At 46.1% G+C, this 15,127-nt stretch overlaps 1 protein-coding gene across 1 annotated transcript in view; it reads left to right on the forward strand.

The window, feature by feature from the left end:
* The window catches only part of LOC141989734 (solute carrier family 9 member C1-like), a 293,130-nt gene that overhangs the window by 249,180 nt on the left and 28,823 nt on the right, over positions 1-15,127 (forward strand). The window lies entirely within an intron of this gene.

A 15,127-nucleotide genomic window follows, 5' to 3' on the forward strand; every position in this document is an offset into this window, starting at 1 on the left:
AATCCTCTCTATCCCTAGCCCAAGAAGAAGTCCACTCTGCCCCTGCCATGCCTACTCTCAATAGGTGTGACAGAGTTATAAGGCCAGTAAACATGCTAACTTATGATGCACCTGGAGTAGTTAATGAAGAAGTGATACAGTTAGCTAATAGGCTTGTGGAAGCCATAGCAGGTTTCCTCAGACCCTTTGAGGAGAACTCATGCAGTTGGTATAATCTGGAGCATGATTTGCCGGGACAAGAAATTCTCGGCTGGGGGGAGAATGTAAGCAGAGTCTGAATGAATTCTCCCCTGACAGCTAGCTGGGAGGGGGAGAGACTTCAGGAGCAAACTGTATTTACATGAACACACCTACTCTGCTTAGATATCAGCAGATAGATCAGAGTTGCTCAAAGTAATCAACTTTGGTTGGTGTTGGTTATAAATCACTTTAGTACTGAATGCAGAGGTAATGAAATACTGTTATCAATATTGTTGTCATTATTGTATGTATAAAGGGGAGCAGAACAGTGCTTAACCTATCCCAAATGAGGGGGTCACCCTCAGCTGAAAGGACCTCTTTAAGCCTGGGGCTCGAATGCCAGAGCCCTGTGAAGTAAGAGGGGTGGGGACAGATGTCCCAGCCAGGAGGTGTGGACTCTCCCTAAGGGTCCCCAGTTTGGTTTAACCTATGCCTCCCCACTGTTCAAAGAAAGAGCTAAATAGGCTTCATTAGGAGCCTCTTTGTTATTTTAAATGCTCAATCAGAGCTGAAATCACTTGTGGTGGGACCGTGTTTCTGCCCAGCCTGCTAAGAGCTAAAGATCACTAAGAGACTGACCTGCAGAGGGACAGGTGGCAGCAGAAGGTGATCGATGGCTGGCTGGCAGGATCAGCTGGTGGGAGCGCTGAGCAGGCGGCTGATGGGAGCTCAGACTTTGGGAGCAGTGAGCAGATGGCGGAGCAAGCAAGCAAGCAAGGTGCCTTCTTCCCTGGGCGGGCAGTGATGTACCTCTGAACCCTGGATCCTCACTGACCAAGGACAACCACTGTGAGTGGGGTATGGTGAGAGAGCAGAAGGGGGCACAGTAAAGGAACTTTTGGTTGTAGAACTCAAGAACATGAGGCAGAAGGCACTGCCCCACATACTCTGGGGTGAGTGTCCTATTCACAGTTTTATGTTTATGAATCCTGCTTGTGGCATTTTCCCTAATTAATATCGGGTGACCTCTCTCCTTTCATTAGAAGTTTCTTTTCTACACTCAGACTCTGTGCTTGCAAGTGGGGAAGTATTGCCTCTCAGAGGCACCCAGGGATTGCGTGTAATTTTCCCAGGTTATTGGGTGGGGGCTTGAGCTGGTTTTGTGTTGTATTGTTGAAAAGGAACCCCTAGATATTGAACCCAGCCCTCATAGACACCGACTTCCCCTCTGCCCTATGGGTGCTCGACCGCCCCACCCACCCCTGCACCACCCTTGTCCGCCCCAATTCCACCCCCTTCCCCAAGTCTCCGCCCCTGCCCTGCCTCTTTACCGTCTCCTCCCCTGAACGCGCTGCATCCCCACACCTCCCTCTCCCTCCAGGAAAGTCCTAAGTGCCACCAAACAGCTGTTAGGTGGCAGGTGGGAAGCGCTGGGATTGGGAGGAGCAGGGACGTGGCATGCTCAGGGAAGGAGGGGGTGGGGGCGGAGGAAGCTTGGCTGCTGGTGGGGGTGGAGCACCCACTAATTTTTCCCCGTGGGTGCTGCAGCAGCGCCTATGCCGGCCCTGGTTTGCTGCTGGCTCCACCTGGCAGAAGGATTACAAAAGGAATTGTTAAAATGGGCTGCCTTGAGCAGGGCCAGCCTTAAGAAAAATGGTGCCCTGGGAGGAGTGACGCAGTCCCCCCTGCAGGAGAAGAGCTTGGAACAGCATTGCCCCTGGTTCCCTGGGCAGTGCGGGGTTCGGAGTCAGGCACAGGAGCACTGCATACAAACTGACCCACACAATAAAGTAACCTACAGCATCTGGGAGAGGGGGTCCCTGCTGAGCCCCAACCATCTCGCTAGAGACCCCACAAGGAAGCAATGGCAGATGGGAAAAGCCCGACCTCAGCCCAGGGTGCAGGAGGGAAGGTAGGGAACCTGTGGGAAGCAGGCTCCCAGGGACACTCATTCCATGTCTCGGCACTTGTCCACTGCAGCACCCACAGCCTGCAACCCCAATTCTTGCCTCTGTCCCCGGCAGGTGCAGGGTGAGTCCTAACTTCACACATGCGGCTCCCGGCTGCTTGTGCTCTCAGCTCTTGCGCATCCCAGGCCAGCCCCTCTGGTGACTGCTGCAGCAAGTCTCCTGAGAGCTGGGTGGGTGGTGGCGGCAGCTTCTCCCTGTGTCTGCACAGTGGCGGCAACCATTTTGCTCCTTCTCCTTCACCCCTTACATAAATTCCTCTCCCAGTGGCGATGGCAGCGACCAGACTGCCACAAGCACTGCACCGGACAAGGAGGCGACAGAGCAAACTTGTATTTTGGTGCTCTTTCTCTGGGTAGGGCAGGTGGGCAAAGCGAGCCCAGGAGCCTGCTCTCTGCCTGGGGCTCCCTGAGCAGTGGGCGGCTGCTCAGCAGGAAGAGCAGCAACAGGTGGAGTGGCAGTGGTGCTGCAGATGTCATGCTGCCAGGAGAATAGAGAGGGGATGGTGCCTCCCCCAACCATGGTGTCCTGCGTGATGGCTGGCCGTGGCCTTGAGCTAAAATGGTACATCTGTGGATTGGACATATCTTTTACTTTCAGGGGAAAGGATGGTGGGGCACACCTACAGTGCAACAACAGGCTGCAAGAGGGCACCCAGGACTGCACTCCACCTTTACATAGACTTTATTTCTTTTTAAATAAATATAATCAAATCTGGTTGGATTATTTAGATTTGAAATGTTTTACATTGAAAAGGACAAGATTTTTTAAAAATGGGTGCCTAAATCTAGGCTCCTAACTCCATATTTAAGTACCCAAATCAGTGTCCTGATCATGAAAAGTGTAGAACACCCATCAGCTCTGATTAAACTCCCCTTGTTCACTGACTTGTAATTCTATCCAATAAAAAACAATCAAGTATGGCTGGCAAGATTTTTTCTTTATACACTCATGCTGTGTATTATTTGTGGTTTTATAGCCAAGTAGGGACCCAATTGATGAAAACATGTAAACATATGCTTAAGTCCATCCCTATTCATGAAACTACTCAAATACTTTGACTTTAAATTAACATTGACTTCAATGGCACTTATATACATGCTCAAAGTTTTTTCCTGAATAGGGGTACTGTCCTGAGGCCTAGATGATTAGTGGTGTTCTATTTTTCTCTTAAAATTCGTTATTTTACTGAAAGTGCAAGTTAGACTTACAGGACAATTGCCAGGTTCACTCTCCTCTCTGCTTTGGAAAATTGGTAAGTCTTCCAGTACTTCTCCTTTTGTTGATGATTTTTTAAAAATCGATATCAGTGGTTCAGTAAATTTCTTTAAAAAAATTAGCTCTTGGCCTAAGAGTCAAGTCATCCTTACTGGCTAATTTATATATATTAAATGTCTTTATTATTTATACAGCACCCAAAAGTTAGGGTGGTGATTTATAGATATGTAGTAAGGCAGAGTTGTACCCTGAAGAGCACTCTGTATATAACATTACATAATGAGAAAGACAAAAACAAAGGAAATAGGTAGAGGATAAGGGTGAGAACTTAAGAGCATCCATAATGGGTCAGACCAATGGTCCCTTTAGCCCAGTATCGTGTCTTCTGACAGTAGCGAGTGCCAGATACTTCAAAGGGAATGAAAAGAACAGGTACTCCTCAAGTGATCCATCCCTGTCATCCAGTCCCAGCTTATGACTATTGGCTATCTGGGGCAGCTGCAGCATGGAGTTCCATTCCTAGCCATTATGGCTAAAACTATGAATTTAACTAATTCTTTCTTGAATCCAGTTATGCTTTTGGCCTTCACAACATTCCATGGCAATGAGTTTCATAGGTTGACTGTGCATTGTATGAAGAAGTACTTTCTTTTGTTTGTTTTAAACCTGCTGCCTATTTTTTTTTTCATTGGGTGACCCCTAGTTTGTCTGTTCATAAGCCAGAATTATTTTCATTGTTATTTCCCTTTGGCCATTAGTCTCAGAATATTCATGAAGTATTTGCATTGATTGTAATAAATTCTTTTTTTTTTTAGGTTGAATAGTTATGCAGATGTTCACATTTTTAAATGGTTGATTGATTGACGTGATAGTCTTTGTTTTCATCTGGATTCCTCATCAAATTCTTTTAAAAATCCTGATTTGTTCTCTTGCATGAATGTAAACAAAACTTTCTGCAGCTGAAGAGAAAACCATTGTAATGTTAAATAGAGCTATGGTCTTTCTACATCCTTTTCAATTCCTTTTAGTTACACCACGGCCTCTAAAAAGGATCATTCTTTTGGTTTTTGATTGTTGTAGTGGCTAACAGCATTGTCATCCCTCTGGTCCATGTTCATGTGAGAGTTGGATTAAAAGCTCCAGAAATGTTGCTACCCATTATTACCTTCTTTCTGACAAAATAGATGTGTAAATGTATGTATGTATGTTATCTATGGATGGGACATTTTTCATGAGATGGAGAACTTTCCATCTTTTATTCTAGCTACCTATCAATGGAGGAGGGAAGAAGAGCAATGGGGTAGGAATTTGGATTTGTGTAAATAAAAAATGTGGAATAACTTCCATAGCTTCCTGCTTTTAAAAAAGTCAGTAAATACTATGTGGAAGAGTAATTTCATTACTATCTGCATGCAATGAAATGTGTATTAATACTAAAATCTTACTTTATATAGCTCCTTTAATCCAAATTACTTTATAAACACTTAGATTACTTTTTCCACTACTGAAATTCAGCCATTGATGGTTTGAAACACAGCAACTGTCTAAAACCACATGATGGCATATACCATTTTTTATGAGAAAGCACAGAATACCATATACAATGGAAACTGAAAGGGGAGTTTAAGAAGGCAGAATGTAGTTATTCAAGTTGGAATTTGAATATGATGCAAAGATTCGCAGCCTACTCTTGCAAAAAGGATCATGGTACCTTAATGACCACAAGTCATGAGGACATTTCATCCAAGAATAGAACCTATTAAAGTGAGCTAATATCAGCTCATTGTTTTTAGCCATACTGTGTTTTTAACCTGATTCTTTGGATTGGAAAAGAAATAGTAAATTACAAGCTTTATTAATTCCAAATTTGCTTAGACATATTGGCTGAAATCTTGGCTCCATTGAAGTAAGTGGAGTTTTGCCCCTAACTTCACTGGGGCCAGGATTTCCCCCAATATACACAATGAACCAATTTTCCATCACACTGCAGCCCTTTTCACAGGTCCACTGGTTCCAAGGATCTTTAAACCTGACAGATCCAATCAGCTGGGAATTCCCTGGTCCTGTGTTATTCACACACTCAGCTCCTGGCGTAGTGATGTGGCCAATGTGCTCTGCTGATCTGTTGGCTTCTAAAAAAGCACCTGAAGGCCACTGGTAGGCATGCTAAAGAAGTACAGAAGCCAGCACAGAAGCAGCCCCAGGATCAAGCTATGGCAAATGGCTCCTGACCCTTCTGAGCTATTCCCAGCATTTATTGGGTGCCAGTCAGAATTTGACTACTTCTTGTGTCTAGATATCATCAACTATTGTACTTGTTTTTGACAGCATATCTGCCTTCTCAATTGTATCTGTGACCGTGCCTGTGTTTTTTCTACCTCGCTATACTCATTTTTTAAAGAATTAGGGCCCTTTTAATGAACCACATGACGTTACTCCAAAAAATTATTCAGTACATCTTTACATCCTCGGTTGCATTAAGTTAATTTATGTCTAAAGGGACAACACAAAAAAGGGAGGATCAGTAGTTGAAGTATTTTATTCCTTCATCATCAGGGATGTTGAATTGCTTAAGGTACAGATTTTGAGGTAGAAAGGAACCAAGAAATCAAAATCTGATCATCACTGAATAATAAATACTCGCTTTACATGAGGCTTTTACCCTTATACAGCAAGTCATTGAACCTCCCTTCACTTTCTCATCCCTAGGAGCTATTCCTTATTCCAAACCACCCCTTGCAAGCAGACCTCACCTCACAAACCCTAACAACAATTCAGGATCTGAGACTGCACAAAGGAGTGGGGAGATTCTTCCAAGAATAAGGGGAGGTGTATTGCTAATAGCTTCTTCTTCGAGTAGTGTCCTTATGAGTGCTCCACTATAGGTGTCTGCATCCCTGAGCTGCTGATCAAAGAACTTTGGTATCAGTGTCCTTTGGGCCCACATATGTGCTGTCTCTCCTCATGCTGCACCATGAGTCTAGCTAGAGTGTGCAGGCTAACCATCTTCAGTTCCTTCTCAACTGCCCGTGGCTAGAGATGGAGCTTTAGCTGTCCATTTGGAGATTGTTAATTCTTTTACAATTGCTAATTTTTAGCTTCTTTTGAAGTCTATTTTCTTTCTTTTTTTCATTTGCTTTTCTTTGGCCATTGCCTAAAAAAAAGAAAAAGACTTTTATTCTTTTGTCCCTTGACAAGGGTATGCCTGGCTCCTCAGGCTTCAAGAAATGTCACACTTGCAGCAAGGCGATCCCGATCGCGGACAAGCACTCTCAGTGCATCCTCTGCCTCAGTGAGGGCCACATCCAACAAAAGTGTACTCTTTGCCAGCAGCTCCAGCTGAGATCCTGCAAGGACAGAGAGCTTGGCAAAAAAATTATCTTCATGAAGGCAGCTTTTTGTCCTTAACCTGCCTACAGATGTGAGTCTTCCCCACAACCTTCAACTTCGAAGGACGGTGGGTTGAAGAAATGGTCTGGGGACTCCTCTCATAAGTCAAAAAAGAGAGCAGGAAGTCCCCTCAGCAAGCCTAGGGATATCTGTAAGCAATCACCATCTTGCTCAGTATCCTCATCATCACTGGCACCAAGACCAGCACTCATGGCAACTGTCGATCTCTGGTACCACTGACAGGTCCACGGACCCCTGGGGCATGGGCACCGAATCATTGGTACTGAAAGATAAGGGCAGACACCCTAGGAAGACACTACCGGTATGCAAGTTGATCTTGGTACCGCCAGCGACAGTAGCCCACTTGGCACTGGAGAGACTGGTACAGACAAGGTCTCCATCTCCCCCGATACTGCCACTGCAATGATCAGTACCAGAATTCCACCAGACCAGGGACCTCTGCATAACAGAGGCACCCGAGTCTCCGCCCCTTGGTACCAACTTCATGGCATTGAGCCTTTGCCAGGCACGGAGGATATCCCCACAACCATGCCATGCCCCTGCACTGTCTAGCGAGGGGTCAGACAGTGAACAAGAGGCAGTCTTATAGTACTCTGAAGCTCCATATGAGACCTGCTATCAACAAGGTCTGGGAATCTACCAACAGATGGCACCATCAACACCATCTTGGTACAGTCACCCATGGGCATCTCCATCAGGTCCCATACCACCAAAATGGCCATACTTGGACCCTTGGGCAGTGCACTGACCGGCTGTCTTGCAAGCTTCAAGCCTCACCTGACAACCCTCCCAACACGCCCTTTCAGCCAAGGCATCTGGGGCCACAGAGCCTCAGGAAATGGAGGAACAAAAGGCTGACATGGAGGAGGATGTAACACCTAAAGCCATATCTTCCTCTTACCCAGACGAAGCGGTCGTGCCTTCACCCCCATCCATGGCTTATGATTTCCATGTGTTCCAGGAGCTGGCGAAAAGAGTTGTAGATACCCTCCACACACCACTGGAGGAGGTCAAGGACACATACCACCAGCTCCTTGATATCCTCCACTCTTCATCCTTCTCGAAGATCGCCCTCCCAATTAACGAAGCCATCTACTACTTGGCTAGAATGGTGTGACAAACCCTGGCATCGATAGCCCTGATGTACAAGCATCTTGACAAGAATTATGTCCCCACAAAGAAATCAGAGTGCCTTTTCTCCCACCCACCACCCAACTGGATCATGGTGGACGCTGTGAATTCCTGTGGCCAACACCACCATTCCAGGGCAATGCCCTATGACAGGGATTGGAAGCGCCCTGATCTCTTTGGCAGGAAGGCATATTCCTCAGCCACCTTGCAATTCCACATTGCCAACTATCATATGCTCATGGCAAAATACGATTACATGGACTGATTACATAAGCTGATTAACTGCCAAAGAGTCAGTGGGAATCCTTCAAGGCCATAATTCAGGAGGGACAACTAGTTGCAAAAATATTGCTAGAGTTAACCTTGATGCTACTGACATGACAGCTAGATCCATCTCCACGGCTGCGGTGATGAGGCAGGTGTCATGGCTCCATTTGTCGGGATTCCCGAAGGGGGTGCAGACCACAGTAGAAGACCTCTCCTTCAAAGGTGCAAATCTCTTTGCTAAGAAGACCAGTGCCTCCCTCCATACCTTGAAGGATTCCAGGGCCACCCTCAGGTCTCTGGGAATCTATACACCGGGGCAAAAGACACTTTAGCCCTCAATCCCAACACAGGCCATATACGACTCAATTCCCATCACAGCGCCATTATGAGTGGCAAAGAAAAAACATGGAAATTCCTGAAGTGTAAGCCGATCGGGTCACGATCTTTGACCCAGCCCCCTGCCTCTAAGCATTACTTTTGACAGGCAGGTTGAGGCACCACAAGCCCACTCCCCACAACTGACTATGATTATGCACGCATTTGACCACTGTTTGGAAGCTTTCCGCAGTGCCTGGGAACGCACAACATCGGACAGATGGATCCTACAGATTGTCTGATCTGTATACTCCATCCACTTCACTGACCCACCCCCTCCACAACAGTCTTCCCTGTCCCTCTTCGGGGACCCTTCTCACGAGAGTCAACTACAACAGGAGATAGCTCAATTCCTCCAGGTAGGAGCCACAGAACCAATACCTCAACATCTTTGAGGCAAGGGGTTCTACTCTTGTTACTTCCTAGTACCCAAAAGAAAGAGAGGTTGGAGATCCATACTGGACCTCAGAGCTCTCAACAAGTTTGTCAAAACTGAGAAGTTCAAGATGGTCACCTTATCGAAGATCATTCCTGTGACAGGTTTGTTACAGAGACACCCTTGGGACTGTCATCTGATGTGCTGAGACTACCTCTGAACCCATTTTCTCTGCCAGTTTGGGCCTTCAGAACCCTGCCTTGTTGAGCCAGACACACAAGCCTGCTGCAACAAAGCTTATGCTCAAATAAATTGGTTAGTCTCTAAGGTGCCACAAGTACTCCTTTTCTTTTTGCAAAGATGTGTTACATGGCATATCTAGCATAAAGCATATTCCAGTTATGTTAAATTTACACTTATAAGCATATTTTCATAAACATAGAGTGCAACGTCACATACTGCTCCTGAACTTACTGCCAGAGTCTTGGATGCTGTCCATGGTAGGGATTTTACATGTACTGCCTCTGTTTGTCTCTGGTTACATACTCTTCCAGTACCTTTAAACCTTATGATGTCATTCATAGCTGTTCTAGCAAAGTTCTGGGTTCCAGGTGCCTGAAAACATGTTGGGGTATAGTATCGTTAACAGAATGCAGATAGCAATATCTGTTAAAGTGTAGGTGTTTTGGCATTTAGCCACCAATGCCATGAGGCAGTGTGCCTCAGTTTCCCCTTTCACACAGCAGTGTAGGCAAGTTATGCTTTTGCTGCTGTGCCAAGCTGCCTGCCTGTTTACAGGTATAAGCTGAAAAGCAACATGTTTGTGGGACTGTTTTGTCACCATCCCTAGCATGTATAAAAGTTTTTGCCAAAAATCAGGTATGTCACACATCTTCAAAGGGTTGACCATTAGTATTAACTCCTTTGTTTTGACCCCTAGATGAAGTAGCAAAAGATACAAGATTAACAGCCAATTTATGACAGACAGACTCCATTCACACAGCCTGGCTGGCCCAGTGTCCACTTTATTTCCCAATACCTTAGTTTACCATGGTAGGTGTTCACACACAGATTCTCCTGTATCTTTGGAGAAGGCTCTTAATTCAGGTATCGGTTTGGGGTTCTGGCAAGGAAAGGGTGCACTGCAGCCACACCTGCCCTCGGCCCCTCCCGCTTAAATTTCTTTGGGTTGGACCCCACCCCCTTGTGAAGCTTCCCAAATGCAAAGTTTTTCTTCCCCCAGCCTTGAAGAAACTGTTATCTTTTACCAGGGTAGCAGGAACAACATTCTTTAATGGAGTGCTTTGGATTGGTAAGATCCCCTCGGTCACCCCACTTTCTGTTCCCAACAGGTCAGCTGGGTGGACTCACCCCTCCAGGAGATCTGACCCCCAGTCTTCCCTTAAAACCTGATCCATAGGTGAAGGGTTTGGCATTTTAGATGCAGATCCTTCACCCTCCTGCTGGGGAAAAGCCCTCCTACAAAAGGTGGACAGACCCTGTCCCCCCTCACCTTCCGTCTGGACTTCCCTCTCTGGGCTCCCCTCTGAAGCAGACACTCCTGTGTCCCCTAAAAGGGAAGGTTACCCTGATCCAGCTGTGGGCTCACAGCTACCAGCTATAACAGACCCTTCACTGGCCAGCAAAATCCCCCCCCCTTCACTCAGGTTGGGCTTGCTTTCAGCTACAGAGCCCTTGGAGTCTGTTCCCTCTGCAGCAGTCACCAGGACCCCAACTTCCATCTCCGGGATACAGGTCTCTGTGCACCCCAGGGCAGGACCTGTCCCCTGCTGACCTGCAATTTCCTGGCAATCAGCACCTGGGAAGGCCTCCCTGTTACAAGGTGGAACATCCCCCTCCCCCAGGGAGATTGTGAGGGGTTGGGTCATAGAAACCCCCTTGGGAACTGCCACCTGATGTGCCGAGACTACCTCCAAGTCAGTTTTCCCTGGCAGCTTGGAACTTGAATGCCCTGCCTGGTTTGAGCCAGACACGCTAGCCTGCTACAAAACACACACTCATGTCTGAACAACATCCCCCAAAAGCTGCAGGCTTAACTGAAAACAGCTTAAGAAGTGTTCCTGTCTCCAATGCTCAGATGCCCAGCTCCCAGTGGGGTCCAAACCCCAAATAAATCTGGTTTACCCTGTATAAAGCTTAATAAAGGGTAAACTCATAAATTGTTCACCCTTTATAATACTGATAGAGAGATATACACAGCTGTTTGCCCCCCTCCCCCGGTATTAATGCATACTCTGGGTTAATTAATAAGTAAAAAGTGATTTTATTAAATACAAAAAATAGGATTTAAGTGGTTCCAAGTAATAACAGACAGAACAAAGTGAATTACCAAGTAAAACAAAAACAAAACATGCAAGGCTAAGCCTAGTACAATAAGAAAATTGAATACAGCTAAAATCTCACCCTCAGAGGTGTTTCAGTAAGCTTCTATCACAGACTGGACACCTTCCTAGTCTGGGCACAATCTTTTCCCCTGGTATAGTCCTTGTTCCAGCTCAGGTCGGGGGATTTCTCATGACTGCAGCTACCTTTGTTCTGTTCAACCCCCTTATATATCTTTTGCACAAGGCAGGAAACCTTTGTCCCTCTCTGGGTTCCCACCCCTCCTTTTCAATGGAAAAGCACCAGGTTAAAGATGGATTCCAGTTCCGGTGACATGATCACATGTCACTGTAAGACTTCATTACCCACTTGCCAGCACACAGATGTACAGGAAGACTTACAAATAAACATAGCCATCTACAGTCAATTGTCCTAGTTGATGGGAGCCATCAAGATTACAAACCACCATTAATGGCCCACACTTTGCATAATTACAATAGGACCTCAGAGTTATATTTCATATTTCTAGTTTCCGCTACAAGAATGATACATACAAATAGGATGACCACACTCAGTAGATTATAAGCTTTTTTATGATACTTTACAAGAGACCTTTTGCATGAAGCATATTCTAGTTAAATTATATTTACACTCATTAGCATATTTTCATAAAATCATATAGAGTGCAACATCACAGAGATGATCACAGGACAGGAGCTGGCTTTATCCAGCCCTTGGTGCAGGGACCTGCCTTGAGCCTCAGGGCTGCAGGAACTGGTTTCGACCACCCCTGCCCCCAAAGCCCCATTCTCCACTGCTACAGAGAAATTAAAGAGACACTCTCGTATTCCCCCAGCAGCACATGTGACTTCAGCCTCAGCCTCACCCCCCCCCCCCCCGGGCTTTTAGCACAAGATTCCTTCTTGCTCTTAACAAACCCTGGGACAGATTCTGCCACATCAAAAAAATCATTCTTCAGTAGAAACGGTGCAAAATTGTGTGTCACCGCTGCAACGGTCAGTTCAGCCTGCAAATCACCAGTTTCCATGTGTACCTTAGCTAAAGGTGCAAGGACTTTGTAACCTCCCACCAATTCTAATTCTGCCATTTTTCCAGTAATAAATCCTTCTCCTGGATCAGGTCCTTCCTGACCACAGAAATTTCTGCACCGGTATCTCTCCATCCTCAGAGCACTTTGCCATTAAGCTTAACAGCATGCATATGCTCACAGCTGGGTTGTGTAGAAGCAACCTTTACAAATCCTGTGTGAAAAGAGGCAGCAACCTGGGATACCCCTGTGCTCTGAGAGACAGCAGCTTCATGTGTTACCTGCTGCCTGTTTCCACTCAGCCAACGACACTTATTCCTCAGGTGCTCAGTGGACTTACAATGATAGCACCTTCTGGGCTCCTCTGCTTTACTCCTAAATTTAACCCTGTAGGTTTCAGGTGTAATCTGAAACTGTTTCCAAACCAGTTCCTTAAATTTACCAGAGTTTGAAGCATCATCAATAGGCGTCTTATTGAATATGTCCAGAGCTCTCCCAGTCAATTTTGCAACTAAAGTGGTCACTTTTTGGTCTTCAGGAATCTCATTGAGAGTGCACAGTCTCTCAAAGGTGATGAAATATTCGGCAATATCACTGGATTCATCATACTGCGGGCATAATCGTTCCCATGTGTGGATTTTTGTGGAAGTAGAGCCAGCTGCTGAAGGATTTTGTCTCTTCCACTCCATTACAGCCAGTTCATGCTTCTGTGTCTCAATTTGAGGCTGTATTTCTCTGTCTTTTAATTCCAAGCCAGCTTTTTGTGCCTCCATTTCATTGTGTTTTAACTCCATGGCTCTTTTGTGAGCAGCTTCCTCCCTGGCTGCCTCTGCCTCCATAGCCCTTCTCTGTGCAGCCTCTTGCCTGACTGCCTCTGCTTCTTTGAGCCTCATTTGAAACTCACGGTCCTTTGCCTTCTCTTCTGCTTCCAGTCTGGCCAGCTCTAGTTTTGTAGCTGCTTCACTGGTAGTCATTTCCCTGCTTTCTTCCCTCGCCCCAAATAAACAAACAGAAAAAACAAACAACCAGTAACCACTTTGTCTGTTCTCCAGCCACCACACTCAAAACTCACTTAAAATCATCTGATACAGAAGCTGATTTAAATGATAAGTTACAGACTACAGTTAGTAGTTCTGCAATTTCACATTTGAGTTCTTTCAGAACTCTTGTGTGAATACCATCTGGTCCTGGTAACTTACTGCTGTTTAATTTATCAGTTTGTTCCAAAACTTCCTCTAATGATACCTCAATCTGGGAAAGTTCCTAGGATCTGTCACCTAAAAAGAATGGCTCATGTTTGGGAATCTCTCTCACATCCTCAGCCATGAAGACCAATGCAAAGAATTCATTTAGTTTTTCTGCAATGGCCTTATCGTCCTTGAGTGCTCCTTTAGCACCTCGATTGTCCAGTGGCCCCACTGGTTGTTTAGCAGTTCCATCACCGGAACAGGGAAACTGGTTTTTGGCCCTCAACCTACAGGACGCCTACTTTCACATTTCAATCCTACTGGCTTACAAGTGATTTCTCAGATTCACTCTGGGACATGACCATGACCAGTACAGAGTCCTCCTCTTTGGACTCTCATTGGCCCCAACAGTATTTTCCAAAGTTCTCTGAATTGTAGCTGCTCATTTACACTCGCAAGGGATAATAACCTACCCATACCTGGTTGATTGTCTCCTCAGAGCCCGATCGCTCCAGGGAGCTTGTTGAGTCATCAACACCATGATACACATGTTTACAGAACTGGGCTTACAGATCAACACCCAGAAGTCAACCCTCACGCCAGTGCAGTGCCTGGAAATCACAGGGACTGACCTGGACGCTCTAAGGCCAAAGCCTTCCTACTTCAACACAGGTTCCTCTCCCTGATTTCACTCATTGACGTGACTCAACATAGTCAACAAATACCAGCCAGACTCTGCCTCCAACTGTTGGGGCATATAGAGGCGGGCACAGCAGTGACACCACACACCAGACTTCCAATGCAATACCTACCGTTATGGTTTAGTTTGGTTTACAGACCAAACAGGGACAGGCTGGTCAAACCCCTGTCATAGAATATCAGGGTTGGAAGGGACCTCAGGAGGTCATCTAGTCCAACCCCCTGCTCAAAGCAGGTTCAATCCCCAATTAAATCATCCCAGCCAGGGCTTTGTCAAGCCTGACCTTAAAAACTTCTAAGGAAGGAGATTCTACCACCTCCCTAGGTAACGCATTCCAGTGTTCCACCACCCTCCTAGTGAAAAAGTTTTTCCTAATATCCAACCTAAACCTCCCCCACTGCAACTTGAGACCATTACTCCTTGTCCTGTCCTCTTCTACCACTGAGAATAGTCTAGAACCATCCTCTTTGGAACCACCTCTCAGGTAGTTGAAAGCAGCTATCAAATCCCCCCTCATTCTTCTCTTCTGCAGACTAAACAATCCCAGTTCCCTCAGCCTCTCCTCATAAGTCATGTGTTCCAGACCCCTAATCATTTTTGTTGCCCTTCGCTGGACTCTCTCCAATTTATCCACATCCTTCTTGTAGTGTGGGGCCCAAAACTGGACACAGTACTCCAGATGAGGCCTCACCAATGTCCAATAGAGGGGAACGATCACGTCCCTCGATCTGCTGGCTATGCCGCTACTTATACATCCCAAAATGCCATTGGCCTTCTTGGCAACAAGGGCACACTGTTGACTCATATCCAGCTTCTCGTCCACTGTCACCCCTAGGTCCTTTTCTGCAGAACTGCTGCCTAGCCATTTGGTCCCTAGTCTGTAGCGGTGCATTGGGTTCTTCCGTCCTAAGTGCAGGACCTTGC

This window comes from Natator depressus, chromosome 6 (genome assembly GCF_965152275.1).
Source record: "Natator depressus isolate rNatDep1 chromosome 6, rNatDep2.hap1, whole genome shotgun sequence".
Lineage (NCBI taxonomy): Eukaryota > Metazoa > Chordata > Testudines > Cheloniidae > Natator > Natator depressus.